The sequence below is a fragment of the Anabrus simplex genome, chromosome 2 (genome assembly GCF_040414725.1).
Source record: "Anabrus simplex isolate iqAnaSimp1 chromosome 2, ASM4041472v1, whole genome shotgun sequence".
Classification (NCBI taxonomy): Eukaryota; Metazoa; Arthropoda; class Insecta; order Orthoptera; family Tettigoniidae; genus Anabrus; species Anabrus simplex.
This window is the reverse complement of record NC_090266.1, coordinates 526,193,256-526,206,588: the sequence shown is the minus strand read 5'-3', so window position 1 is coordinate 526,206,588 and position 13,333 is coordinate 526,193,256.

The following is a 13,333-nucleotide window of genomic DNA, read 5'->3' as shown; positions in this document are numbered from 1 at the left end:
GAAGAGTGTTTTGGATTTTATTGTTGTACATTCGAGTTATATGTGTTGAGTAATTCAATCTGTGGATCACTCAAATGAGTTGATTGTGCGAGTTATCGGTCTTGTCTGGAGTCGAGTCATGTATGCAGTTGTCCGCGTTGTAAAAGGCAACGTTCATGTGTTCGAACCTGGCTTCATGGAACTGCTGTGTGAATTGACTGCAGTTTGTGCGACCGAAGTGAAAGTTAAAACCTGACAGTCATGGTTAGGCGGAGATCACCTGTTTCAGGTAAAGACTGTCAGCCTAAGACCCACTGTGAGTACTATAGCCGTTTGTAAATAGCTAGTATTTAGTGAAAGATTGTAGTTCGTTGTCGAGTATAATTATGTGTGTGTATTGATTGCGTCATCCTTGACTAAGTTTCACTTCTATTCGTAACAATATTTTAGTACCATGCAGAAGCAGACTCACCTGTTGCTACTTCTTGGTGGTTGTATCACTTTTGCATCTGTCTCTTGGTGCATATCGAACGGAGCAACAAGTAGCTTTCACAGAAATCGTCTTGCATTTATGGCTGTTAGAAAATTGAAGTTACCATGGTATGGATCTTTTAGAAGAGTGCATCTGGATGCTATGAAACGCGTTACTCATAAGGTCAGTTATGCTGCAATAACACTTTCTGTTCCTGTGAGTAAAGCAATCTCAAACTTCCCTACTCTTCATCTTTCCTAGCACGCCTACCGCGGATTTGTCGTTTACTCTATTGTGCCCTACTGGACTCTGAAGTTCCGGCCAGGCGAAAACCGGTCTCGAACCCAGAGTACGGTAGTGAAAGAACTCTCACAAACGTGAGCTGTTGCACATAGTCTTACCTGAACACAATCCTCTTCACTCAGCCAAATAAGCAATCTTCTCAGGGATAACATGGGTATAACGGGGCAACAACAGATAAACAAGAGGATATGTGACAAATCAGGTAAGATTCGGCTAAATTAAAAATAAAATAAAAAAATCTAACAGAAATATCGCTGCCTTCAGAGTTTAACAAATAGGGATTTGTTACATAAAATTGAATTATTTACAAAGGATAGAGCTTTTCATTATGACAGGGTAAAATAACGCTGAGCCGATGACAACCAGTTCACTGCCTTCACGAAAACAGTTGTGCTGCAACAAGCATGTTACAATAGTGTAAGTAACGAAGTTTAGAAAGATGGATATCTGCTTACACTCATAAACAGTTATTCCCATAAAATTTACAATGCCTCGCGCCGTCGAACCCCGGTGCAAACAAAATCACCACAAAATGTACAATGACCTGACTCGGTCACGAACCCTAGTCCCATGACGAGTAAGGCGTCAAAGATACCTATGCAAACAAAATAAAAAGGACACACCCAACATATACACGGGTGTCAATATCAAACGGACCAGTGTTAAAAATTAACGTAGAACAAATAGGACATAAAAAGATCTCTCCCTGCTTTCAAAACATGAAGGTCGTTTCTTCCCCCTGGCACACTTGACACACTGCAGACGACCATAACCAACTCACAAGCCTGTGACGTCAAGCTCAATGACCTCCACCCTCACCACTTCACTCGCGGCAGTCCCCTAATTTATGAGCTCAAATGGGGCGGCAGGCTAAAGTCTCTCCTTTCAAAGAAACACCTCACGTAATCTGCTGCTAAAGCCCTCTTTTAAATACACCTGGGCTATCTGCCCTCGTCTTAATATCTCCAGCAGTATCGCAAATCTTACTTATGCCTCTCATGGGCTAAATCTTGGTGCTACAAAAACACTAATCATTAAGCGATAGTCACATGGCCATACTAGGCATCTCCAAAAATATTCAATAAACTCTCAATCGTGCTGGGCTCTCTCATATCAATCGCAAATCTTAATTCTGCCTATCATGGGCTCATATCTCTTAAATCTTCGGACTCGCTCGCTCTATTAGTGAATCTGGGTGAATTACTGGTCACGTCTTGGTCACAACTAAGCGAATCTACGTCTGCAGAAACAAATGCCTAAATGCGATCTAATAAAAGTACCTATCTGTTAGACTAACCTCCTATGACCAAAGGAGTTCGATCAGACCCATAAAATCACACGTACGTTAAAATAACACAGTCAAAATGAAATATGAACACGCTAACAAGGACACTACAAATAACATCTACCTTAATGTACGGGGTTCGAGTTTGAGGCCTAGCTCTAAATTACAAGGAAAATTTTCCTACCATAACTAATCTGTTGACTGACGGCCCCCATATTCCTATCTAAATTTAAATGACATGCTTGAAACAGAATTGGAAAGATCTGACCTTATGTTATCGCTGACATTACGGAGCGGCCATCCCTGTGGACCACTGAATCTACCACCTCATGATAGACTGCGGGGCTGGCATCAGATACTGTTGACCACTTGGAGACATTCTTTCTTGTGTTGCGTCTTAGTACAGCTTCCTCTGTAGTTGGAAGGTGTCCCCTTCGACGTTGTGCTGATCAGGTGCTCCCAACGTTCCTGGATCGATGCCCGTTGTCGTGTTGGCTTCAGCTCCTGGTTGTGGCTTCCTTGCAATGGTGATGTCAAACACTCGTTCTGACTTGATGCTGGGGTAACTGAAAATAAATTCATATATTACAGACTGTCCAAACTCGATGCCTGTCTCCACTACTATCGTGTCTCACACGTCACATTGACCAAGTCTCGTTCAGAGTTTTAACCTGGTACACAATAGTTTCTTCACTCCTCTCAGTCACTGTTCTTTCACCCTATCACACGGACAACATATAGTTTCAGAATTCCTAACCTGAGCCAATATTAATTCTAGCAGTTCGTCAGTCATAACTTGATCTCATAGAAATATGAAGCTACTAGTTCATTAGTCTCTTATAAGCAGTACCTCATCTCCCCATAGCATATTCTCACAGGTAAAATCTTAAATTCATCTGAATATTCGAGTTGATTACTTACTTCCTTGCAGAAATAGCAGTACGGGTAGTAGGTGTAGCTCGAAGACAAAGCGTTGTTCTCAGTACCAACACGCAGTATGACGACTCGTTCAAGCCGCCTTCTGGTCCAAGAATGACTCTGATATGCCCGGCGGCCTTATTTTATAACCCCGGATAGCGTCATCAAGCCGCTGGATTGCGTGCAATCTTCGCGCGCCCGCGAAGTTTTCCCGCATTAAGTATATCATGAGCTCTAATTAGCGAATGCATTAATGAATGCAGCCCTAATGCATATCAAAATGTCCATTACTTCCTCTCATAAATTCAAATCTTCCTTGCCGAAAATTTTTCCTGGGAACATAAAAATGAGTTGTGTTTCATTGTGTGTATGTTGTCTGAATGGGTTTTTTCATTTATTATTATTATTATTATTATTAGTAGTAGTAGTAGTAGTAGTAGTAGTAGTAGTACTGTCATATTAATTGCTGTACTGATATGTAGGCCTAACTTAGTCTTAGAATTATCTGTCCGTAGTATTATTTGTTTTTAGAATATCTAAGTCTTACTTGTATGTTTACATTTTTAAATTTTATTGTTTATAGTGGTAAAGTGTAAGAGAGGGCCACGAGCCCTAACTTCGCCACAAATGTAAGTCAGGAATAAATAAATAAATAAATAAATAGTATTACATAAGTGACTGAATATAAAATTATAACCACCTTCAATCTACGTTAAATACTCTTTAACTACTTTAGAAGATATGTTGGCGTGTATTTAGTCTATATTTCAACCACAACCCGTAAATATGATATTCAGTTATATGTATTAATTTTAAATTACGCGTTTCTCGATCGCGAGGTGACAGAGTGGTGTTAAAGTACGTTAATACTGATATGGCCACTGTAATATATTTTGGTAAGTTAGAAATAGTAGAAGTACACTGCATTTTTCATATATGCAAAACTTCATATAAATCTGTCGAAAATTGTGAGCTGTTCATAGTCGCACAAACACAGGTAGATTTTTGGTGACGCTGGTCCTGGAGATAGCGACCGAGATTTTAATTCACGTGCAGGTACGGCCTTTAAGGCTGCCGGTGGTAGAGATCGAAACCTGTGTCTCCCGAATTCAATCCTGCAATATAACGAATTCACTCGGTACGTCAATTTACTAAGGTAATCATGATCGCGTAGAGCGTAGTCCTGGTAACAATGGTATCAATGTGTTGTCTGAGAATATTTGTAAACCAAAGCGTAGAAATCGTCTACTAATTTAGAATAAGGTATTAAGTACACAGTTTGAGAGATCATTCAGTAAGGAAATGTAAACTTCAGTTCAACTTACCGGTTGGTTGTGTTGATAGTTGGTGGTTGTCTCCTTGGATAAGCATTATTACATGTCTCAACTTACTTTTTCTCCCTTCTAAATTTGGTGGAAATTCTTCCATGATGCACGTTTCAGTAACAGTTAAATATCGAGATAAAAGTAGACCGTGGTATAACTTATAGTGTGGTCGGGAACAACATGAGCATTAGATGGTTGGTTATATTGATAAATAATTTGGAACAAAATCGATATCACGCGCCGTTTTCGAAGAAGGAAACTTCCCCATGGGAAGGGTATGAACACGGATCGAGCTATAGTAAGTACTTTATCAATCAATCAATCAGTCAATCAATCAATCAATCAATCAATCAATCAATCAATCAATTAATCAATCAATCAATCAATCAATCAATCAATACTGATCTGCATTTAGGGCAGTCGCCCAGGTGGCAGATTCCCTATCTGTTGCTTTCCTAGCCTTTTCCTAAATGATTTCAAAGAATTTGGAAATTTATTGCACATCTCCCTTGGTAAGTTATTCCAATCCCTAACTCCCCTTCCTATAAATGAATATTTGCCCCAGTTTGTCCTCTTGAATTCCAACTTAATCTTCATATTGTGATCTTTCCTACTTTTATAAACGCCATTCAAACTTGTTCGTCTACTAATGTCATTCCACGCCATCTCTCCGCTGACAGCTCGGAACATACCACTTAGTCGAGCAGCTCTTCTTCTTTCTCTCAATTCTTCCCAACCCAAACTTTGCAACAATTTTGTAACGCTACTCTTTTGTCGGAAATCACCCAGAACAAATCGAGCTGCTTTTGTTTGGATTTTTTCCAGTTCTTGAATCAGGTAATCCTGGTGAGGGTCCCGTACACTGGAACCATACTCTAGTTGGGGTCTTACCAGAGACTTATGTGCCCTCTCCTTTACATCCGTACTACAACCCCTAAACACCCTCATAACCATGTGCAGAGATCTGTACCCTTTATTTACAATCATATTTATGTGATTACCCCAAAGAAGATCTTTCCTTATATTAACACCTAGATACTTACAATGATCCCCAAAAGGAACTTTCACTCCATCAACGTAGTAATTAAAACTGAGAGGACTTTTCCTATTTGTGAAACTCACAACCTGACTTTTAACCCCGTTTATCAACATAACATTGCCTGCTGTCCACATTTTCGAGGTCACGTTGCAGTTGTTCACAATCTTGTAACTTATTTATCACTCTATAAAGAATAACATCACCCGCAAAAAGTCTTACCTCCGATTCCACTCCTTTACTCGACACCGTCTGAAACTCACGATGTGTTCGTGTTTGATGCTGATTTCTTGGCATGGCTCTTAAGCCAGTCATAAGGGACGTGCAACACAGTCCATTTGAATTCACCTGCAAAGCGATCTGCTTGGCTAAGTTTAGCAGGTGATGAAAGGACAACGGCGCGAAGTTCCGAATTATTGTTTTCAAATAATTTATCAGTGGAGATGGGATTTTGCCAATTTTATTCCTGTGTTCAGAAACGTAGGCTTTTGAGATATAAATCCGTTTTACAGTCTTTTTAGCTAGATATATTTGGTTTTATTGTGCCTGTAAATACCTATTTCAGGGTTTTGTGCCTAATTGGAGTATAATTACCTATTTAATACCTTTTGACTGTATTTTGAAGAATCCAGTATTCTTGCAATATATTGTTGCTGGTGTGCTCGACAGACCGCTAGTTCCAGGTAAAGACTGTCAGCCGAACACCCTCTGTGAGAGCCTTTTCTAAATAGCTAGTACTTAGTGAAGTGAAATGGTGTATGGATTTTAGTGCCGGGATGTGTCCGAGGACTTCGGCTCGCCAGGTCCAGGTCTTTTTATTTGACATCCGTAGGCGACCTGCGCATCGGGATGTGGAAGAAATGATGATGAAGACCACACATACACCCAGTCCCCGTGCCAGGGGAATTAACCAATTAGGGTGAATATTCCCGACCCTGCCGGGAATCGAACCCGGGACCCCTGTGGCCAAAGGCCAGCACGCTAACCATTTAGCCATGGAGCGGGACGCTAGTACTTACTGAAAGGTTGTAGTTCATTGTGGAGTATAATTATGTGGTGTATTGATTTGTATTGATTATGTCATCTTTGGCTAAGTTAGTGTTTTATCCGTAACAATCTTTTATTATAATGCAGGAGCTGATTCACCTGTTGCTACTTCTTGGTGGTTGTAGCACTTTTTCACCTGTCTCTTGGCGCAGATCGAACGGAGCAACAAGTAGCTTTCACAGAAATCCTTGGAATGAGTCTGAGAATGGAGCTCGCCTAAATAAACCGAATGAAATGAGTAAATAGTGAGCCTACGTGTGTCTGAGCCTGTTTAAGCCGGTTTGAGTCTTCTCTGAGCCTGCCTAGCTCATTGAGACATGTTCACAGGCAGATGATCGAGACCAGCCAGTCTGAGACTCAGTCAGCGAAATAGCTATCTTCAAGGCTCGTGGATCAGTTGTGGCTCACGGATGTGGCCCAAGCTCAAACGCACAGTAGTGTCAAACCGAATTATTCACATTACGCACATTGCCAGAGTTTCAGCGTGCAGCGTAAATAACAGCCTCCGACATCATTTCTGTCCCACCGTCCAACAAAATTTCCAAAGAACGTCGATTTTTCATTGAAATTGTTTTATTAGTACTATACTCAATCCTTAGAATTTGTAAGCAATATCAGTCCCAATCGCTATCAGTTCAAATCCCTGTCTCCAGAGTAATATTCGTTTTACAGTATGTATATAGGCATGCCGGTACACAGCCTATACACAACACGTTGTGCGTATAAATTGCAAAGTAAACATTTTGCACTCATAAGCAAAATGATGTTAACAAAGATCCTAAAATGGCCACGTTGTTGATCGGGCATAAAACAATGTGTTGTGATATACACCACATAATAGTTTCATCCATTAAAGCCAGAAATGTAATCATTCTTAAGTCACTTCATTAATTGTACAATTAATTAACAGCGTGCAGTCCGCTTAGTGAGTTCCAAACTTGTCTCATGTTCCGACATAGCTCAAACCTATTCCAAGCTCACTCGGCTCAAACAGTCCAACGTGTACGAGTCTGTGGTTTTATCTCGGTAAATCGCGCTTCTTAAGCTCTCTGAACACTGTTTACAATTCAAGCGCCCTAAAGCTTACACCAGACCCATGAACTTGACCAGGCAGAAAATGTTTGAGTCGTGATTGTAAATAGGCAATCATTTTGAAACCCATTCCAAGCTCAATCATACACCTCTACCAGCCAGAGTTCTTTTTGCCAGCATCCTTTGCCATACTGCGTAAGAAAATAATATTAATTTCCCTATAACTCCGTGTAACAGATAACTAATGCAATCAGAATGTCTTACGAGGTTCTATCAATGAAAATATTCCGCACTTGTCAGCTCTTGACAAAAAGAACGATAAAATTATGAAATACTTCTAAAGAGTTCATCAGCTGTTTCGTCACAATACCTACCCGTTAATTCCTCTTAATGTATACAATGGTCGTCGATCATATGAGTAGGCCTCTAGGCGAGAATTCAGACGTAACCTAGCGACCGAAGCCATTTGAATAATTAAAGGAAGAGAAAAGATTACAAATCGTTTCTTTGCATGTTCTAAAATGTATTGAATGAATGTGTATGCTCCTTAATGCAACTTGTACGGGCAACTGGAAGATAGTTTCCTGTATGTCAATGTAGAAATTGATGATGCTGATGATGCTTGTTGTTTAAAGGGGACTAACATCGAGGTCATCGGCCCAATGTAGAAATTTAAAATGTAAGGTAAAGTGAACAACTTTGGGGAGATTATGACTTATAGACCGGCCAAGGAATCTCGTCATTTTTCTTCAAGGAAGACCTCTGGCAAACAGAACTGCAAAAATATGAATAATTTGGTTAAACTAATAAATATGTAATATTCGACCTTCCTCCCCAAGGTATCACCACCTTGACGAAGGCAAAATATATTTTGAGGCTTGCGTGGTCAAATAATTCCTTGGAGCTATGCCGGCGGGAGCATCTGCTCCTGGTAGGGTCACCCAAGCCGGACAGGTCTAAGGTGATGATCCAGACTAAGAGTGATACCCTGGTCCTCCAGGTTGGGGGTTGAGCGTAGGGTTAACTCCCCTACCTCGTAAAAAAGAACTGTTACGTATACCTTAAGAATGAATAAAGCAGGACCGGAGATTTTGGTGACGAACCGGCGAGAAAAACGGCTAAAGAGAACGAAAAAGGATATTATGACCTTAGAAAGTTAGGAGTTAAACGTTGGAGAGAAAAGCTGAGGACCGAGATGAATGGAGGCAGGTGATAAAGGAGGCCAAGGACCTACAAGGACTGTAGTGCCGACCAGTAAGTAAGTAAGTAAGTAATATTCGACCTTAGTAATGTAGTCGAGCACTCATCGTCCTTCCGTTTCCAAGATAGATTCGAGGGTATTCTAATACGATAACTTTCATCAGGTTAAATAACTCATGTGGGACAAATTCTTGACACTCCAGCGTCTCTTAAGAAGTAGCGATTGAAAGGAAAACACAAATGATATTGTTATTAGTAGTAGTTTCCTTCAAACTCCTTTACGTCGCGCCAACAGAGATAGGATTCTTTGGCGACGATGGGACAGGAAAGGACTAGGATTGGGAAGGAAGCACTCGTAGCCTTGTGTGAAAATTGAAAACCACGGAAAACCATCTTCAGGGCTGCCGACAGTGCGGTTTGAGCCCACTATCTTCCGAATACTGGATACTGGTCGCACTTAAGCGACTGCAGCAATCGAGATTAGTAGTAAGTAGTAGTAGTAGTAGAAGTATAATTATCGCCACATTATGACCTTGTAAAATTATATTACTTTTATATACACATAGAGATCAGAATTCTGTCTTGAAAATAGTGATTTAACGTTACAGTAAATCTACTGATGTATTTTTTATGTTTAAGTTCATTATAAATAGACTGGCTACCTGAGATTCCGTCCCACAACATAAGGAACATGAAAGAAGCACCTAAGGAGCAGTACCATTCAACTGGCTCACTCATGGAAGTTGATTGGTACTCTGTGGTTGTTGAATGTTGGACGTGTTACCGAGTGATCGTCTGTTACAAGAGCTCTCTAATATCTTAGTGAAAAAGTCGTTAATACTTATTGCAGTTTAGTTTAATTTTGTGTGTAATCCACTTTATTCTATAAAAATGGGTGTTTAGTATTAATTTGTAGTAACTGAGATTAGTGATATTGATTTAGATCATACATTGAGTAGTTCCATAGGCGTTCGGTAGATTACGTGTTGTAGGTTAGGTTTTACTTTGTTTCGATTCTGGGTTGGGAGAAAGAAAAATAATATCAACTTTTTTTTAATTTTACGGATCGGTAGGTTCGTTGATATAATATTTAAAAAGACGGTATATTATAAGGAGTAGTAATTTTCGCATCGTTTACATTCGTACAGACGACAGACACAGTATCTTCAAGAGCAATTCGCCGGTTGCACCTAACACGATTTCTTTAAACCCTTGCAAATTTTGTTTAAAGAAAGAAATTCAACTGAATATACAGTAATTGAACCAGGTTTTGGGGTTTTTGGGTTGTTGGACGGTGTGCGTTTGCGGAGGTTCGACGTGCCATTTGGGCTCTTCATTTGTATTCAAGACTCTGCTTAGAAGTGGCAGGCCAACTGCGTGGTCCCGCCATGTTAGCAAATCGTGATTGCTAACCTCCTAAAGCAGAAGTGAATTCTCCGTTTTCAAAGATATGTACAGCACCCTTTTAGAGCTGCTTCGGTGTTGACTTGAAGTTCACTGTTGCCACGGCTGCCCTTAAAATATATATATATACTTACCGAAGCCTTGAGACTCGCCTCAGAGGCGATCAGTCTCTGTCGTCGTCGATTCATGGATGCATAAGGGAATATTTAACTAAGGATAGCTACCTAACGAAATAAAAGATCTTGACACAGACTGATTTATGAAAATTGTGCATAAAATTCTATTTATCATAATCAAAAGAAAAATAAAGAAATGTAATTTTCCATTTTTTGTGAATATAATGAAAATTTAGAACCAAAAGCTGTAATTTTTACATTATTATTGTGACCATGAGTACCATTCATTAAAACAAAACTTGATATCACATCACTAATTGGCTTTTAAAATAAATAATTTGTTAATAACCTTGTGAGAAAATATTAATTAATTTCCAAATTTATCATTCAAATTCATTAAATACTTGCGCTGATATACACATTTGCCTGGTAATATTGTGATGATGATCATAAATAACAAAAATAATAAGTGGATAATAATAATAATAATAAGAAGAAGAAGAATTTTAACTGAATAAAATACAGTGGCTGTCAAATATCAAGTATTGGAAATGCTTATAATGATCAAATAAAACCTGAGCAAACCAATAATTAAATCGCCCAAAGTTACATTAAAATAAATATGTTAATGTTATAATTAATTGAAGTTATAATTAATTTTTAAAATGCATAATTAACTGCTTCTGAATGATTGGTAACTTGTCTCCATCATTTAACAGGCCTATCTATATTTCTGCAACTATCAATTACTTCTTTGCTAATGGTTACTGAACTGCCTAAATATAAATTTACGGTTCATTACATACAGTTTCAAATACAAATAAATTTTAGTTCACAACAATTCTAGTTCAGTAACTCATTTGAATTTTCTGTTGTTGTTGTTGTTGCCGTTGAATCTAAAACAATTCCTTCCGTTTATACGCGAGTCCTATACTTAATTTACATAAATTAAATCAGCGATAATAACTCTCCCACTTAAGAAAAAGGATGACAAAAGTAAGCTACTATTTACAATAAGAGACACAGTCAAAGAAATAGCCTAAGAAGTCAATGAAATAAAATATAGTTGGAAACAAAACAAACTATCATTAACTATATAAAAATATATACACAAGTCATATGGAAACGAACTTATCCCATGAAATCATAGCATCAGGCTATACAAAATTGAATGATGACAATCAGTGGTCGGTTTCAGTGTCCAATCACTAAAAATGAAATGTCGTATGGCTTTTAGTGCCGGGATATCCCAGGACGGGTTCGGCTCGCCAGGTGCAGGTCTTTCTATTTGACGCCCGTAGGTGACCTGCGCGTCGTGATGAGGATGAAATGATAATGAAGACAACACATACACCCAGCCCCCGTGCAATTGAAACTAACCAATTAAGGTTAACATCCCCGACCAGGCCGGGAATCGAACCCGGGACACTCTGAACCGAAGGCCAGTACGCTGACCGTTCAGCCAACGAGTCGAACAGTATAAATCACTGAAATGACCATTAACCACGACTATAAATAAATTAATCCCGTGGCTATTCAACCTGGTGAACTGTAAAATTCAGTTATATATTCACGAAATGAGTTCATGACAGCTTACGGGACCGTAGCACAAAAATTATTAATAATAATAAAAAATTAATGTCACGCAAAGAAAAAATGTCTTCAAAGAAAACTGTAATTAACAATCTTAATAAATCAATTGGGTACTTCTCACACCAATACAACATTCCTGTGGCAATCTAAAATGGTCAATTAACTTTTATATCAATTATCGATGTTGCGTCACTATTACCCTACAAATTCATCATTAGGTCCTTTCTGTTACTCAGTTTAATAACTGGTTCATTAGCATATCTTCTTTTCAACATTTATATTCCTTCGGCTTCCCAATGCCGGTATTAAATTAATGTCAGCTGCACCGCTGATTTACTTCATTGCCAGTCTCCAATAAAATAAATAATAATAATGTTATTTGCTTTTCGTCCCACTAACTACTTTTTAGGTTTTTGGAGACGCCGAGGTGCTGGAATTTTGTCCCGTAGGAGTTCTTTTACTTGCCAGTAAATCTACCGACACGAGGGTGACGTAGTTGAACACCTTCAAATACCACCGGACTGAGCCAGGATCGAACCTCCCAAGTTGGGGTCAGAGGGCCAGCGCCTCAACCGTCTGAGCCACTCATCCCGGCACCAGTCTCTAGCTGGCACATAATTCCTCAATTATTCCATGAGAAAAACATCACCTACTACAATATACTCATATAACTGGACCTTAATTAAAATATGTGACCAATATTGTCACCCAACATCTCATTTTATCACAATGAAAATGATTCTTACTATAGGCTATAAATTACACAATATCCCAATTATTTGTTCCACAAAAAATGAAATAAAAAATATAATTATATCTCACGTCATCTGCCATCATGACAGCAGATCAATAAATTCCTAGTCGTTATATTGAATTTAAATAACTCGATCCTAGCTCGTTTCACTGGTACACCAAAAAATACGCTAATTAATTAATTCATTATAAAATTAATTAAATAACGGTCCCTTAAAATAGTGCAAAATAAATATGTCTACGGCACCACATTAAACTGAAATTATACCTCACATAATCATAAAAAATACACCGATAAACTGAACTAGCAACATGCTTATAATAATAATAATAATAATAATAATAATAATAATAATAATAATAATAATAATAATAATAATAATATTAATAATAATTGTACCGGGCGGTACACCTCTACACCGTTTATTTAAAAGTTGCGCCAGTTGAAACTCCTCTTCTGGAGGAAGGTTGAACTTTATCTATTCTATTAATTCTCTACTTTCTCAGAAGATGTCACCACGTGGAAAATTTTGAGTTTTTGAACTGTGTCACTTTTGATGTGTTTTTGTCTCGCTTGAAGTAAGAAGTGTGAACTTTCTCTTCTAGAGGACACTACTGAAGAATTACAATAGTGAAACCTAGTGCGAAATCAAAGAACTATTTTGTTGAAGAAATTTTTATTTCAAATGTTTGTTCCTTGCTAAATTTATTTCTGTTATTGTTTAAGTTGGCTGTATACCCCTCTTTTTCCCCTTAGTTTGGATCTAGCCAATCCCGAATTTCTTTAATTAATTTTCCACCAATAATGTGTTTCTTTTTCCTCTATGTAGGGGTTTCTTTTCCCTAGCCAATAAAATTTTTTTGTGGGAG